General features: G+C 34.2%; 1 protein-coding gene across 1 annotated transcript in view; it reads left to right on the top strand.

The window, feature by feature from the left end:
* Positions 1–13,244, top strand: part of LOC150092854 (caprin-1-like) — a 156,075-nt gene that overhangs the window by 81,880 nt on the left and 60,951 nt on the right. The gene's annotated exons all lie outside the window — the stretch shown is intronic.

Genomic DNA, 13,244 nt, shown 5'->3' with positions numbered 1-13,244 from the left:
GCCAACCTGGCAGAGAACACTTGTTTTGCTAATCTTTCCTCGCCCATTCTATTTAAGTGACCATACCACCTGAGATTAGCTCTGCTAATGCATTCCTGGATGCCGACAATGTCAAGTTCTTTCCTAATATCCTCGTTTTTAATATGATATTGCCATTGATGCCATCTGTTCACGCCTCTAATCTTTCTCAGGACTCATATCTTTGGTCAAGTGATTTACTTCTGACCCAGCTCTCAGATCCATAAGTTAAAACTGGTTTGAACACTGTCTTGTATACAGCTAATTTAGTGTTCCGACTAATTTCTCTCTTATTCCATATGAATTTATTCAGTTGACTTCCTACCATACCAGCTTTGTTGATTATGTTGTCTATTTCCATATTTAATTTACCATCTTCAGTAAAAATCATGCCTAAGTAGCTGAAATGTTTTACTTGTTCCACAGGTTTCCTGTTCACAACACAGTTGACATTTTCAACAGTTCTACCTATTTCATTGTCTTTGTCTTTTTAATGCTAACCTTCATACCATATCTATTACAACAGTTATTCAATTTAGTCAGGGACTCTTGCAAACTTGTAGTGGATTTATTTAGAAGTATAACATCGTCCACATAAAGCAAAGAGATGACATTAACATCTCCAATTCTGATATCATGTTTAATACCACTTTCCTTTATAATATGATCCATATAGATAATGAATAACAGAGGGGATAATGTACATCCTTGTCTCACACCAGATTTAACATTAAACCATCTTCCTGTACTTCCTCTAACTGCCGACTTGAAACTCAAATACAGACTAAGTATTGCTTGATATATTGCCCCATTGACACCTTATAACTGTAGCATATTGAATAGCTTCTCTCTCTTTGGTACCTTGTCATATGCCTTTTCCAGATTGACAAAACTGAAATATAGATCTTTGTTATATTCCCATGCTTTCTCAACTATTTGTCGTAAAGTGAAGATCTGATCCTGACTGCCTCTATTTGGCCTGAATCAAGCTTGTTCTTCACCAAGCTTTTCTTCCACAATTCTTCTCAACCATTTCTCAAGTATGCTTGCATAGATCTTGCCAGGAACACTCAATAGGGAAATACCTCTGTAATTCTCACATTCAGTTTTATTTCCCTTTTTATATATGGTTACTATTAGAGTTCTACTCCAATCATCGGGAATTCGTCCCTCTATCCAGGCTTTCTGAACTATGCAGTGCAGCCACTGTAAGACTTTTATACGACCATATTTCAGCATTTCTGGTTTAATATCATCTACTCCTGCTGCCTTTCCACATTTCCGCAATTTTTCGAAGTAATTACCCGATACTTCAAGGATATCTTTTTCTCCTGTTTTCATGTAACCTTTATCGTCTCTAACTACTTTTACAGCACTCTTTCCTCCATTCAAGCTTCTTCAACAACCTCCAGAATATCTTACAACCTTCTTGGTATTTATTTTCTATGTTCTTGCCAAAGTCCTCCCATGACTTTTGTTGAGCTAGTTTTACACAGTGTTTAGCTTTCTTACATTTGTCTCTGTATTCTCTAAGAGCACAAGCTGACTTATTTGCCAGGAACTTTTGATATATTTTCTTCTTTTCCTTCACTGCCTCTTTAACTTTCTGTGTCCACCATGGAGTTCTGATTTTTCTATCCTTGCAGACAACCTCAACACATGCTTCTCTAGCTGAATCAATCAGGGTTTTCTTCAAGACTTGCCACTGAATCTCCAAGGTTTGGTTCCTGTTCTCAAACTCTTTCATTTTTTCTTCAATAATCATCTGAGAGCTGCTGAACTTTTATTCGCAATACGAAATTCAATTTTATCCTGCTCAAAACTAAATAGTGATCGCTTCCAATTTCAAATCCTCTGTACACTCTGGTGTCCTGTACCAGGGAGAAAACATCAGTATCAACAATAACATAGTCAATGAGACTTTTCTTATTCCTTGCTTCTTCTCTCCATGTGAATTTGTGCACATTTTTATGTTGGAAAATGGTATTAGTAATAACTAGTCCATGTCCTGAGCAGAAATCCAACAGATATTTGCCATTATTATTATTAGCTTTGCTCTTGTCTCCAAATTTTCCCAAAATATTTTTGTATGTCTGTCAATCATTTTCTACTGTGCTCTTTAGATCCCCAGCAAGGACCAACTTTTCCTTTTTCAATGTGTCAGTTGGTTTTTCTAAAGCATCAAAAAATTTCTCCGCTTCTACCTTAGTAGAACCTTCTGTGGGACCATAGGCACAAATAAGTCTCATTGTCGAATTCTCCATTCTCATATTTGTCCACATTACTCTACTTGAGACTGCCTGCCATTCAAGAAGATTAGCCCCTTATTTAGTGTTGAATACTATGGCTACTTCTTCTTTTCCTTGATTGCCATTTCCTGAATATAACATTTTGTATTTATTGCTCAGAAAGATCTCACCAGTTTTTGTCTTTTGTTTCAGTCACCCATATTATGTCAATCTGGTACTTATATAATTCCTCAGCTAGCTCCATTTCTTTGCCATTCAGGCTTCTTATGTTGATAGTACCGATCTTTAACTCTGGTGATGTTGAGTTCTGGTGTGCTTTCAGATTTGTTCCAGTAGGTGACTTTTCGCTGTTCGCCCTGGTTCCCTGTCGAAAACAACGCTGGGCCTTGTTTAACCGGGTGATGCCCCAGCCGGCATAAAATTTTGTCATGTTGTACCTTCATTTTCTATATTGGTTTAAGCCAATAAGAATACAATTTGGTCAGCTAAATCTCAAATTGCCAGACCATCCTCATTCGTTCAGTATCCAGGTAGATACCCAACAGGGTGCACCACGAGAAGGTGAGGATTGGAAATTAGGTCAGAAGCCTTGGTCTGTTCTCCGCATTCCTTTAAAGGCTATGTGGAGGTCTCTTCTCAGTTATGCAGCTTTGACCCTTAAGCACCCCATATATAATTACATTATATTCTAATCAGCAATAGAAACCTAGCAAGGGACTACACTGAAGATAAAAAAGATTAGCTAAATGAAGCTAAATGATTGGATAATACAGAAATAGCCAAATATGAGAATAATGAGCATATAATTAAACCTCTACAAAGAAACTTGAACAACCAACATAAAATAATTAGTAAAGTGTGCTTAAAAGTTAAAAATGGAATAATTTTAATGCTAAAAACATGAAGCTTAAAACTAATTGAAATAACTGATTTAAAATGATTTCAAAACTTATTAGATGGAATAAATAGTGAAAGTTTTCTTCAGAGAAAATGTGAAGAGCACTCTCCCAAAGAAAGGTGAATGAAAAATGAAAGGTACAGTTCCCTAAATGGCATTATTGAGCTACTAGTCACTTTTATTGGTTGAAAACTTGAACATAATTTTGATTTTACTTAGCTACTTATTTTCTAGAAGTATGTATAGGTGATGGATGTATATTGTTTTGTTGTTTGGTTTAATAGCTAGTTTTGAAAATGTGCTTGTTTTGTTGTATTGGAAGTAAAACGAATCAGGATGGGCTGGCAATTTGGGATTTAGCCGACCAAATTGTATTCTTATTGGCTTAAACCAAAATGTAAAGTGATGGTACAGCATGACAGAACTTCATACCAGCTGGAGAAACTCCTGGTTAAACAAGGTTCCCCCACACCATTGTTTTTGCCAGAGAACCAGGAAGTGTCGGCTATTGGAACAAATCCTGAAACATCCCAACTCAACATCACCAGAGTTCAAGATTGGTACTATCAACATAAGAAACCTGAATTGCAGAGAAATGGAGCTAGCTGAGGAATTCGATATGTACCAGATCGACATAATAGGAGTGACGGAAACAAAAAAGACAAAAACTGGTGAGATCTTTCTGAACAATAAATACAAAATGTTACATTCAGGAAATGACGATCAAAGAAAAGGAGTAGCCATAGTGTTCAACACAAAATACGAGGCTAATCTTCTTGAATTGCAGGCAGTCTCAAGTAGAGTGATGTGGGCAAATATCAGAATGGGGAACTGGACAATGAAACTTATTTGTGCCTATGGTCCCACAGAACATTCTACTAAGGTAGAAATGGAGGAATTTTTTGAGGCTTTAGAGAAAGCAACTGACACAATGAAAAAGTAAAAGTTGGTCCTTGTTGAGGATCTAAATAACAGAGTAGGAAATGATTCTCAGACATACAAAGATATTTTGGGAAAATTTGGAGAAAAGAGCAAAGCTAATAATAATGGCAAATACCTGTTGGATTTCTGCTCGGGACATGGACTGGTTATTACTAACACCATGTTCCAACATGAAAATGTTGGAACATGGTGTTACACTCGAAACTTAAAAATATCAAACATCGATTTTTACATAGGTCAAGTCTCATGAGAACTGTAAATAACCTTGTTTGTTTCTGTGTATATATTTTACTAAATATTAATGTAGTTAACCCTATGGGAAGTGAATGTATTTACTGTTTTAACAGTTAAAAACAGAGGCAATGTTTTGCTGCCAGAACGTTGTGTAATAGCTCTCTATGAGGGCATAAGAAAGGTTGTTTACGATTTTGTGTATGAGAAAGTGCTTACAAGCTCTGCACATAAACACCTCCAAAGTCAGTCTAAAAGGTTCAAACAACTTTTCGCTGGCCGGCAACTTACAATCAAAAGGGTGCACGGACAAGAACAAAGAGCGGGTTGAACTTAAAAGAAAATGAAAGAGTCATGCCGAATTCTTCGGGGTTTACTACCCTTAGTGCAAGTACCCGAGAATGCAAAATAAAAGAGGACTGAGCTGAGCATAAGGGGCTTCCAGTCATCAGAAGTCGGAACCAGAGAGGTGGTGAACTGCAGACTATAAGCAGAGTCCAAACCAGAGCAGTGGCGGTAAAGATAAGAGGTGAGACAAGACCCAAGTTACTAAAGAGGAGAGCCGAGACCCAGGTGCCAAGAGAGCAAAAGGCGAAGCACTGTTACCAAAGAGCGCCAGATCAGTCATCGGCGATTAGTAGCAGTTCCCGAAGTAGGATACATAGGAGAATTTGCATGTATGCTGAAACCTCTTGTATATGTGCTATTCGAGTACCGCAGATTGCAGCAAAAAGCCCGCTAATATCCCGAAGTGATACCTCTGTAGCAAGATACTCCTGAAGGAAGCCTAAAACTCGAGATGAAAGAAAAGCCATAAAGTCTTTAGTAAAAGACTCTTGACTGAATGTGCGATACAGAGCCTCTGTAAGTTACTTCCCGTTGTATATTTTCTCTTAGAATCTAGGAGGTATGTTGTATATGGAGACTGTTAAGAATTAGTTTAATAGTAATAAGAAGTGTCCATAAGAGAGTCAATTGGCATGTTAGAAGTTGATATCTAATTTGTAAAAACTAACCTCTTTGTGAGTAAACTAGAATTTTAATAAGTTGAATTTGTAAGCAGAGAATAAATAAGTTTTAGAGTTAAAGAGATTATTTAGTGTTTGAAGTGAAAGGGTTCTAATTTTATGCTAAAGATTTTATAGATGGGTAGAGAAAGCAATCTCCCCTTTCGTTTGATTCATGTATATTTCATATTAATGTAAATAAATGTGTTTTATTTATTTATTAAATCGGACTTGTGAGCAGGGAAACAACTAAGACATTAAAAGCGCAGTTTTATTACTTAAGAACCACGACTGTGTAAACTTTGTCGAAAGAAGTTACGCTAGTAAGAGAGAGATCTACCAGAAGTTTTATTGAGTCTTATGCCTAATATTTGAGGTACTGATGGTGCAGTCTGACAAATGAATTTTCAGTGTTCATAGGCATACTACTAATAAATACGGAAGATGAAAAAAACACAATACGCAGTAGAATAAGTGAGAAAGTTCACGAGAGGAAAACAATTAATTATAAAGAAAAGCTAATTAGTAATAAAAAATAAAAGAAATGATTACAATAATGCAGTAGACAGCATATTATTACCAAGCTATTCAATATGCTACAGTTATATGGTGTCAATGGGGTATTATATCAAGCAATACTTAGTCTTTATTTGAGTTGTAAGTTAGCGGTTAGAATTTAGGGAAGTATAGGAAGATGGTTTAATGTTAAATCTGGTGTCAAACAAGGATGTACATTATCTCCTCTGTTATTCATTATCTATATAGATCACATCATGAAAGAAAGTGGTATTAAACATATTAAAATTGGAGATGTTAATGTCAGCTCTTCTTTATGTGGATGACATTATATTTCTAAATAAATCTGCTACAAGTCTGCAAGATTTCCTGACTAAATTGAATAACTATTGTAATAGATATGGTATGAAGATGAGCAATAACAAGTCAAAAACAATGAAAATTGACAGAAGCATTGAAAATATCAACTGCATTGTGAATGGAGAACCTATAGAATAAGTAAAACATTTCAATTACTTAGGCAAAATTTTTAGTGAAGATGGTAAATTAAATATGGAAATAGACAACAGAATCAACAAAGCCTGTAGTATGGTAGGAAGTGAACTGAATAAATTTATATGGAATAAGAGAGAAATTAGTCAACACACTAAACATAGCTGTTTACAAGACAGTGTTCAAACCAATTTTAACTTATAGATCTGAGAGATGGGTTAGAAATAAAACGTTAAAGACTGCAGATATGAGAGTCCTGAGAAAGTCCTGAATTTAGCCAGGGAATCTTGCAGACTTGTACTGTATTTATTTAAAAGTATAACATCACCCTGGGTATCTACCTGGATAATGAACAAACGAGGATGGGCTGGCAGTTTGGGATTTAGCAGACCAAATTGTATTCTTATTGACTTAAACCAAAATACAAAATGATGGTACAACATGACAAAATTTCATGCCGAATGGGGCGTCGCCTTGTTAAACAAGGCCCCCATTGTTTTCACCAGGAAACCAGGGTGAACAGCAAAAAGTCACCTACTGGAACACATCTGTAAAAACACCCCAACTCAACATCACCAGAGTTAAAGATCGGTACTATCAACGTAAGATGCCTGAATGGCAAAGAAATGGAGCTAGCTGAGGAATTAGATAAGTACCAGATTGATATAATAGGGGACTAAGACAAAAACTGGTGAGATCTTTCTGAGCAATAAATAAAAAATGTTATATTCAGGCAATGACAACCAAGGAAAAGAAGGAGTAGCCATCGTATTCAACACTAAATACGAGGCAAATCTTCTTGAATGGCAGGCAGTCTCAAGTAGGGTGATTTGGGCAAATATCAGAATGGGGAAATAGACAATGAGTCTTATTTGTGCCTATGGTCCCACAGAAGGACCATAAGTTTTGTTGAGGGGGTGCACGAAATAATGAAAACAAATATAAAATGTTTTAAGACTAAGTGGTTCTTTTTTTTTTTTTTAAATCCTAAAAGAAACGTATTACTAAGGCAGAAGTGGAGGAATTTTTTGAGGATTTAGAGAGAGCAACTGACACAATGAAAAAGTCCTTGTTGGTCCTTGTTGGGGATCTAAATTGCAGAATAGGAAATGATTGTCAGACATACAAAAACATATTGGGAAAATTTGGAGAAAAGAGCAAAGCTAATAATAATGGCAAATACCTGTTGGATTTCTGCTCAGGACATGGACTGGTTATTACTACTAACACCATGTTCCAACATAAAAATGTGCACAAATTCACATGGAGAGAAGAGGTAAGAAATAAGAAAAGTCTCATTGACTATGTTATTGTTGATAGTGTTGTGTTCTCCCTGGTGCAGGACACCAGAGTGTACAGAGGATTTGAAATTGGAAGTGATCACTATTTAGTCTTGAGCAGGATGAAATTGAATTTCATATTGAAAAGAATAACATGTAAGAAAGTCTTAAAGTGAATAAAAGTTGAGCAGCTCTCAGATGTGAATTGTAGACTAAAATACAAAGATTATTGAAAAACAAATGAAAGAGTTTGAGAACAGGAACCATACCTTGGAGATTCAGTGGCAAGTCTTGAAGAATTTAGCCAGAGAGGCTGAATCAATCACTCAATTTTAACTTATGTATCTGAGAGCTGGGTCAGAAGTAAAACACTTGACCAAAGACTAGAGACTGCAGATATGAGAATCTTGAGAAAGATTAGAGGTGTGAATAGATGGCATCAATGGCAATATCATATTAAAAACGAAGATATTAGAAAGCACTTGATATTGCCAACATCCAGGGATGCGTTAGCAGAGCTAATCTCAGTCATTTAAACAGGATGGGCGAGGAAAGATTAGCAAAACAAGTGTTCTCTGCCAGGTTGGCAGGAAAACGACCCAGAGGAAGACCAAGATACGGGTCGATTGATGCAGTACAAAGTGCCTTAGACCAGTGCTTCCCAAACTGTCGGCCGCGGTCCCCTTGGGGGTCCATAAGTTTTGTTGAGGGGGGGCACGAAATAATGAAAACAAATATAAAATGTTTTAAGACTAAGTGGTTTTTTTTTTTTAAATCCTAAAAGAAACGTATTTAATTTTTATTATTTCTTTTTTGCTATTTTTTTATTTTAATTTAAAAAAAATCATACATTGGTGTTGGTTCACAAATTTTGCTTCCTGCATATTTTGGTACTTGAATTTTAGTAAACATATGCTTATTCATATAAGTTTCATTTCAAAGGTATTGATAAGAAGCACAAAAAAGCTTACAAACGCACAATCTTGAATATAAATACAATAAATAATATGTCTGTATTATGATTTTTTTTTCGAAGGGGGCTGTGAAGTATTTTTATTTTTCCAAAGGGGGCCTTGGCATTCATAAGTTTGGGAAGCACTGCCTTAGATGATAGAAATATAAGATCTGATAATATTGGAGTCTTGACAAGTAACAGACTGATCTGGAGGAAAATTATAGATAGGAAGTTAGTAATGATATAAATTTTTCATGTAGTACTATCATATCCTGTACACCCCTTGAAGGTACATGGCAGGAATTTGATGATGATGATATCACCCTCATAAAGTAAAGAGCTAAGATAAACAATATTAATTATTTTGTTATCAGTGTTACTTAAGTGATCTGAAATGAGGGATATTGCAGTCTCTGAAGTGTTCTTGCATGTGGGGCATAGACCTAATTGTCCACCTGTGCAGAGGAAATCAGTTTCTTTGTCATGGAAAATTATGCACAGTTATAATATTCATGTAATTCTTTATTAGTGTGATTTTTTTTTATGGGTTTAAAACCCATAAAGCATGCTTAGTTTGATTTGTGGTGAATACTAATTTAAAATCAGTATGCAATTTGAATAGGTGTGTAAGAAGAGAATTTCTTTGGTTTGTAAGGTAATTACTGGCTATGATTCTAAGCATAATTGATCATAATTGTTTATAGATTTACATTATTTGTCCAATTTTGTTCAAATTTGTGTTCAAATAAGCATGTGTGGAATTGTGAAATAATTCTGTTTCGGTGTGATTTGTTCAGTATATTTAAGGAAATTAATAGAATTGTTTGCTCAAATTCTCTAATAAAGCTCAGTCTGTTGGTGAAATTATTAAACAAGGCCTGTAAAGATATATAGACTTTGAATCCCTAGTACACAAGACATCATCTTCAGTAATTAGGATTCAAAGTGTATCTTTTTACAAGCCTTACTTAATAATTTCAGCGAGATAAATCATATTCTTTCTCCAAACCTACAAAAAGTCATGACATCTTTAAAAAAAAGCAATAAAGGTGATGTAGTAGTCATCTTAAATAAATCTGTGTTCTATAACAAAATAAGTCTTTAAGGACCAAAATACATAATAAAATATTCATTGATCTTATGCTTTATCTTATAAAGCAGATAAATAATATACTGCATAGATTAAAAAAAATAATAATAATAAGTAAAATAGATAAATTATAGTGGTGGAAAAAAAAATTAAACATCATGCTACACTTTGTCCAAATATCTTTGGGCAGACCAAAATTCAGAGGTTAGTCTGTATGCTCCATAATCTCTATAAAGATACTATTGCATTATCTCTATCAAAATATGTTTCAAATTTAAAGCCTTTAATAATGACATCAATCTTCGTGTTAAAAAAATTTGACAACCTTTTTAGAGATATATCCAACCTAACCTTATCCCCAAATGACATCTTAATTAGGTACAACCACATTATATTCTAATGTTGGTCTCTTTAAACCACAAGACATCATCCACAAATTGCTTCGCAATGATTCTTCATTAAGCTCCTGCACTAAGTTAATCTGTGCTGATGATCATTTATTTGATTGTTTTTGCTAATTTTTCATGTTCAGTAATAATTTTTATTTCGATGATTTAGACTCCCGATTAGCGAGAAAATGTTTTTAGCACTTCTGGAATCCATGTCGGCATGGTTGGCCAAGTAGTTAGCATATCTGTTCTCCAGCCAAAAGGCTGCGGGTTCAAATCCCGCCGTAGGCATGGATGTTTGTGATTGTCTTTGAAAATACTAGTGGTGGAGGTCAACAGGTAGATGGCATTGATGTAGATGAAGGTAGTTGCATTTGATGGAGAACTATAGAACAGGTGCCCTTCCTCAATGAGTCTTTGGACCCCCTGGAGGTGTTATATAATAATAATATATTGACCCCCCCCCCACACACACACACACAAAGCATCTCATTTTATGACCATTATGTAGCCAGTGTCTTGTGTATTGAGATTCGGAGCATCTCTTTTCTGAGTCTTACTTAATAATTTCAGCAATATATTGAACCTCATCATAGAATTTGAGCAAAATAATTCTCTTAATTTTCTTAACTCTAACTGAATTGAACAGTCACAGTGAAACAAAAATATTTCACAAACCCAAGTACCATATAACAGATATATTACATTTTAACTGTTATTATCCATACATCATCAAAAAATCAGTTATACTTTCACAATTCATAAATGTGTATAAATTTCCCACAAACATTAGAAATTTGAATCACAAAATTAGGTAATGCAGATCTTTAGAAACTGTGAATATATGTAATAATTGATTAATTGTGCTAACACTATAGCTAGGACTCATGTAACTACTCCCCAAACCAAAGAAATTTTCACCTGATTAAAAATATTAAAGTTGCCTTACATACAAAATATTTACGAATGGTTTAACTATATATTCAAACTGATTATAAATTAATGATCATCATCATGCCTGTCAAGGATTTAGGCCTAGAGTGGCCTGTTTTGACCTTAGAAGTCATCGTTGAATCTCTTAAGAGGACATTCTGGTTTTCTTTTTCCTAATGGTTTGTAATTTAAGGCTTGCTTTGGTAATCTTTCTGTTTTCATTCTTTCAGTTTTTTCTATTACTGATTCCTAGTTTAATTCTTTCATAATTTTTTCATTTCTTTTGTGATCAAATAGAGTATACTTTGCAGTTTTTCTCAAACTTCATTTCAGTTGTTATTAATCTTCGTTTGTCTTTTTGCTTTATTGTCCAGATTTTACTTCCATACATTAGGACTGGTAGGGCTAATGTGTTGCATATATATTAGCCCTACCAGTTTAATATAGTTATTAAATACAGTTAAATATAGTTAATTACACCTGTTATTTTTAAATATTTTGCAATTTTTAGGTTTATATCTTTTTCATTTTCATATGTAATCATACATCCTAGGTAGTTAAACGAATTCATCTGTTGTAAGATCTTGTTATAACTAAATACTTAAGGAATTGACAGCGTACACTAGAAATATAAATTAAATCAACTTTAATATCTACTTTCCGATATTTCGGCATCATCACATTGCCATCTTCATAGGAACTTAAGATAAAGACACATGCACACAAGTACTACATAATAACAAATGAGAAACGAAGCGAGGAAGCTACCGTTTTCCTAAAGTCCTGATGGTGCCCCTTGGCGGGCTATATTAGGTGTTCTTGGCCTTTGGGCTGAAGTTCTTCTGATATGTTTCCCAAATTTGGGGCAGCCTCATGCATCCAAATTTGTTGAGGTTTGGCATGTTCCTAAGGTCTGAGGCCGATTCCAAGAATAGTGTTTCATATTTGAACTTGCTGCAGTGTACTACTGTGACTTACTGAGCCACAGTAAATTTGGGAAACATATATCAGAAGAACTTCAGCCCAAAGGCCAAGAACACCTAATATAGCCCACCAGGGGGCACCATCAGGACTTTAGGAAAATGGTAGCTAGCTTCCTCGCTTCATTTCTCATTTGTTGTTATGTAGTACTTGCGTGCACATGTCTTTATCTTAAGTTCCCATGAAGATGGCAACATGACGTTGCCGAAATATCGGAAAGTATATATTAAAGTTGATTTAATTTATATTTTTAGTGTACACTGTCAATTCCTTAAGCATTTAGTTATCATGTTTAACCAGTGTATAAGCCTTTCTACAAGAATTAAAGATCTTGTTATCTATTACTATTTTAGTTCTTACTGGATCTTGTCCTTTAAAAGCCATCATTTTTGATTTTTCTGTTGATATTATCATTCCATGATCTTTGGCTATCTCATTTAAATTTAAAATATCTTTCTGCAAGTTATCTTCAGAATTTGTAATTATTATTTGGTCATCAGAAAAATGGAAAGTGTAAGTTCACAGTAGGAGAAAGTTTAATACCTTGATGGAAATTTTTATTCCATTTTATTATTATTTCATTTAGATAAATATTAAAAAGAGTTGGTGAAAGGGGACATCCCTATCGGACTCCTTAGTTTATCTCTCTCTCGTATATGATAGCTCATGATTTAATCTTATTTGATTATTTTCTTATATACTTATGATAGCTTTTAGAATATTATTTGGTATTTGTCTTTCTTTTAATATGTTAAATAAAATGCTTCTTTTAACTTTGTCAAATGCATTTTCAAAATCAGTAAATGTAATATGTGTTTCTAAATTGTATTCTCTTCTTGTCGCTATTATTAATATTAAGCAAAAGGCCAGGTCCTTTATTAGTTTGTTATTTAAAATTCTGCTATATATTTTGTAACAGGAATTTAGTATATAGTTTTTAGGATTATCTCTACTACCTTTTTTACAGATAGGGATCACAATTGCTTTTTTCCATTCTATTGGTGGGTTACTAGTTGAATAGATTTTATTTTAAAATAATAGGAGTCTTTCTTTGAACCTTATTCTTGCATATTTATATAATTCTGAACCTAACTTATCGCCTCCAGGTGATTTTCTGTTTCTTGTTTCTTTCAGGCTGATTTCTAATTCTTCTTTAGTTATTTCCTTTTCATTAAATGTTTGCCATTTATCTTTTCTAAAATATTTATCTGTTCACAATTTTGTATAGAAATCTAGAAATTCTTCTAATTTGGTGTTTAATTT

The sequence above is a fragment of the Typopeltis vanoorti genome, chromosome 25 (assembly GCF_054136105.1).
Source record: "Typopeltis vanoorti isolate ZY-2024b chromosome 25, IOZ_Tvanoo_1.0, whole genome shotgun sequence".
In the NCBI taxonomy this organism is placed as follows: domain Eukaryota; kingdom Metazoa; phylum Arthropoda; class Arachnida; order Uropygi; family Thelyphonidae; genus Typopeltis; species Typopeltis vanoorti.
This window is presented reverse-complemented; position numbering and strand designations above follow the sequence as displayed.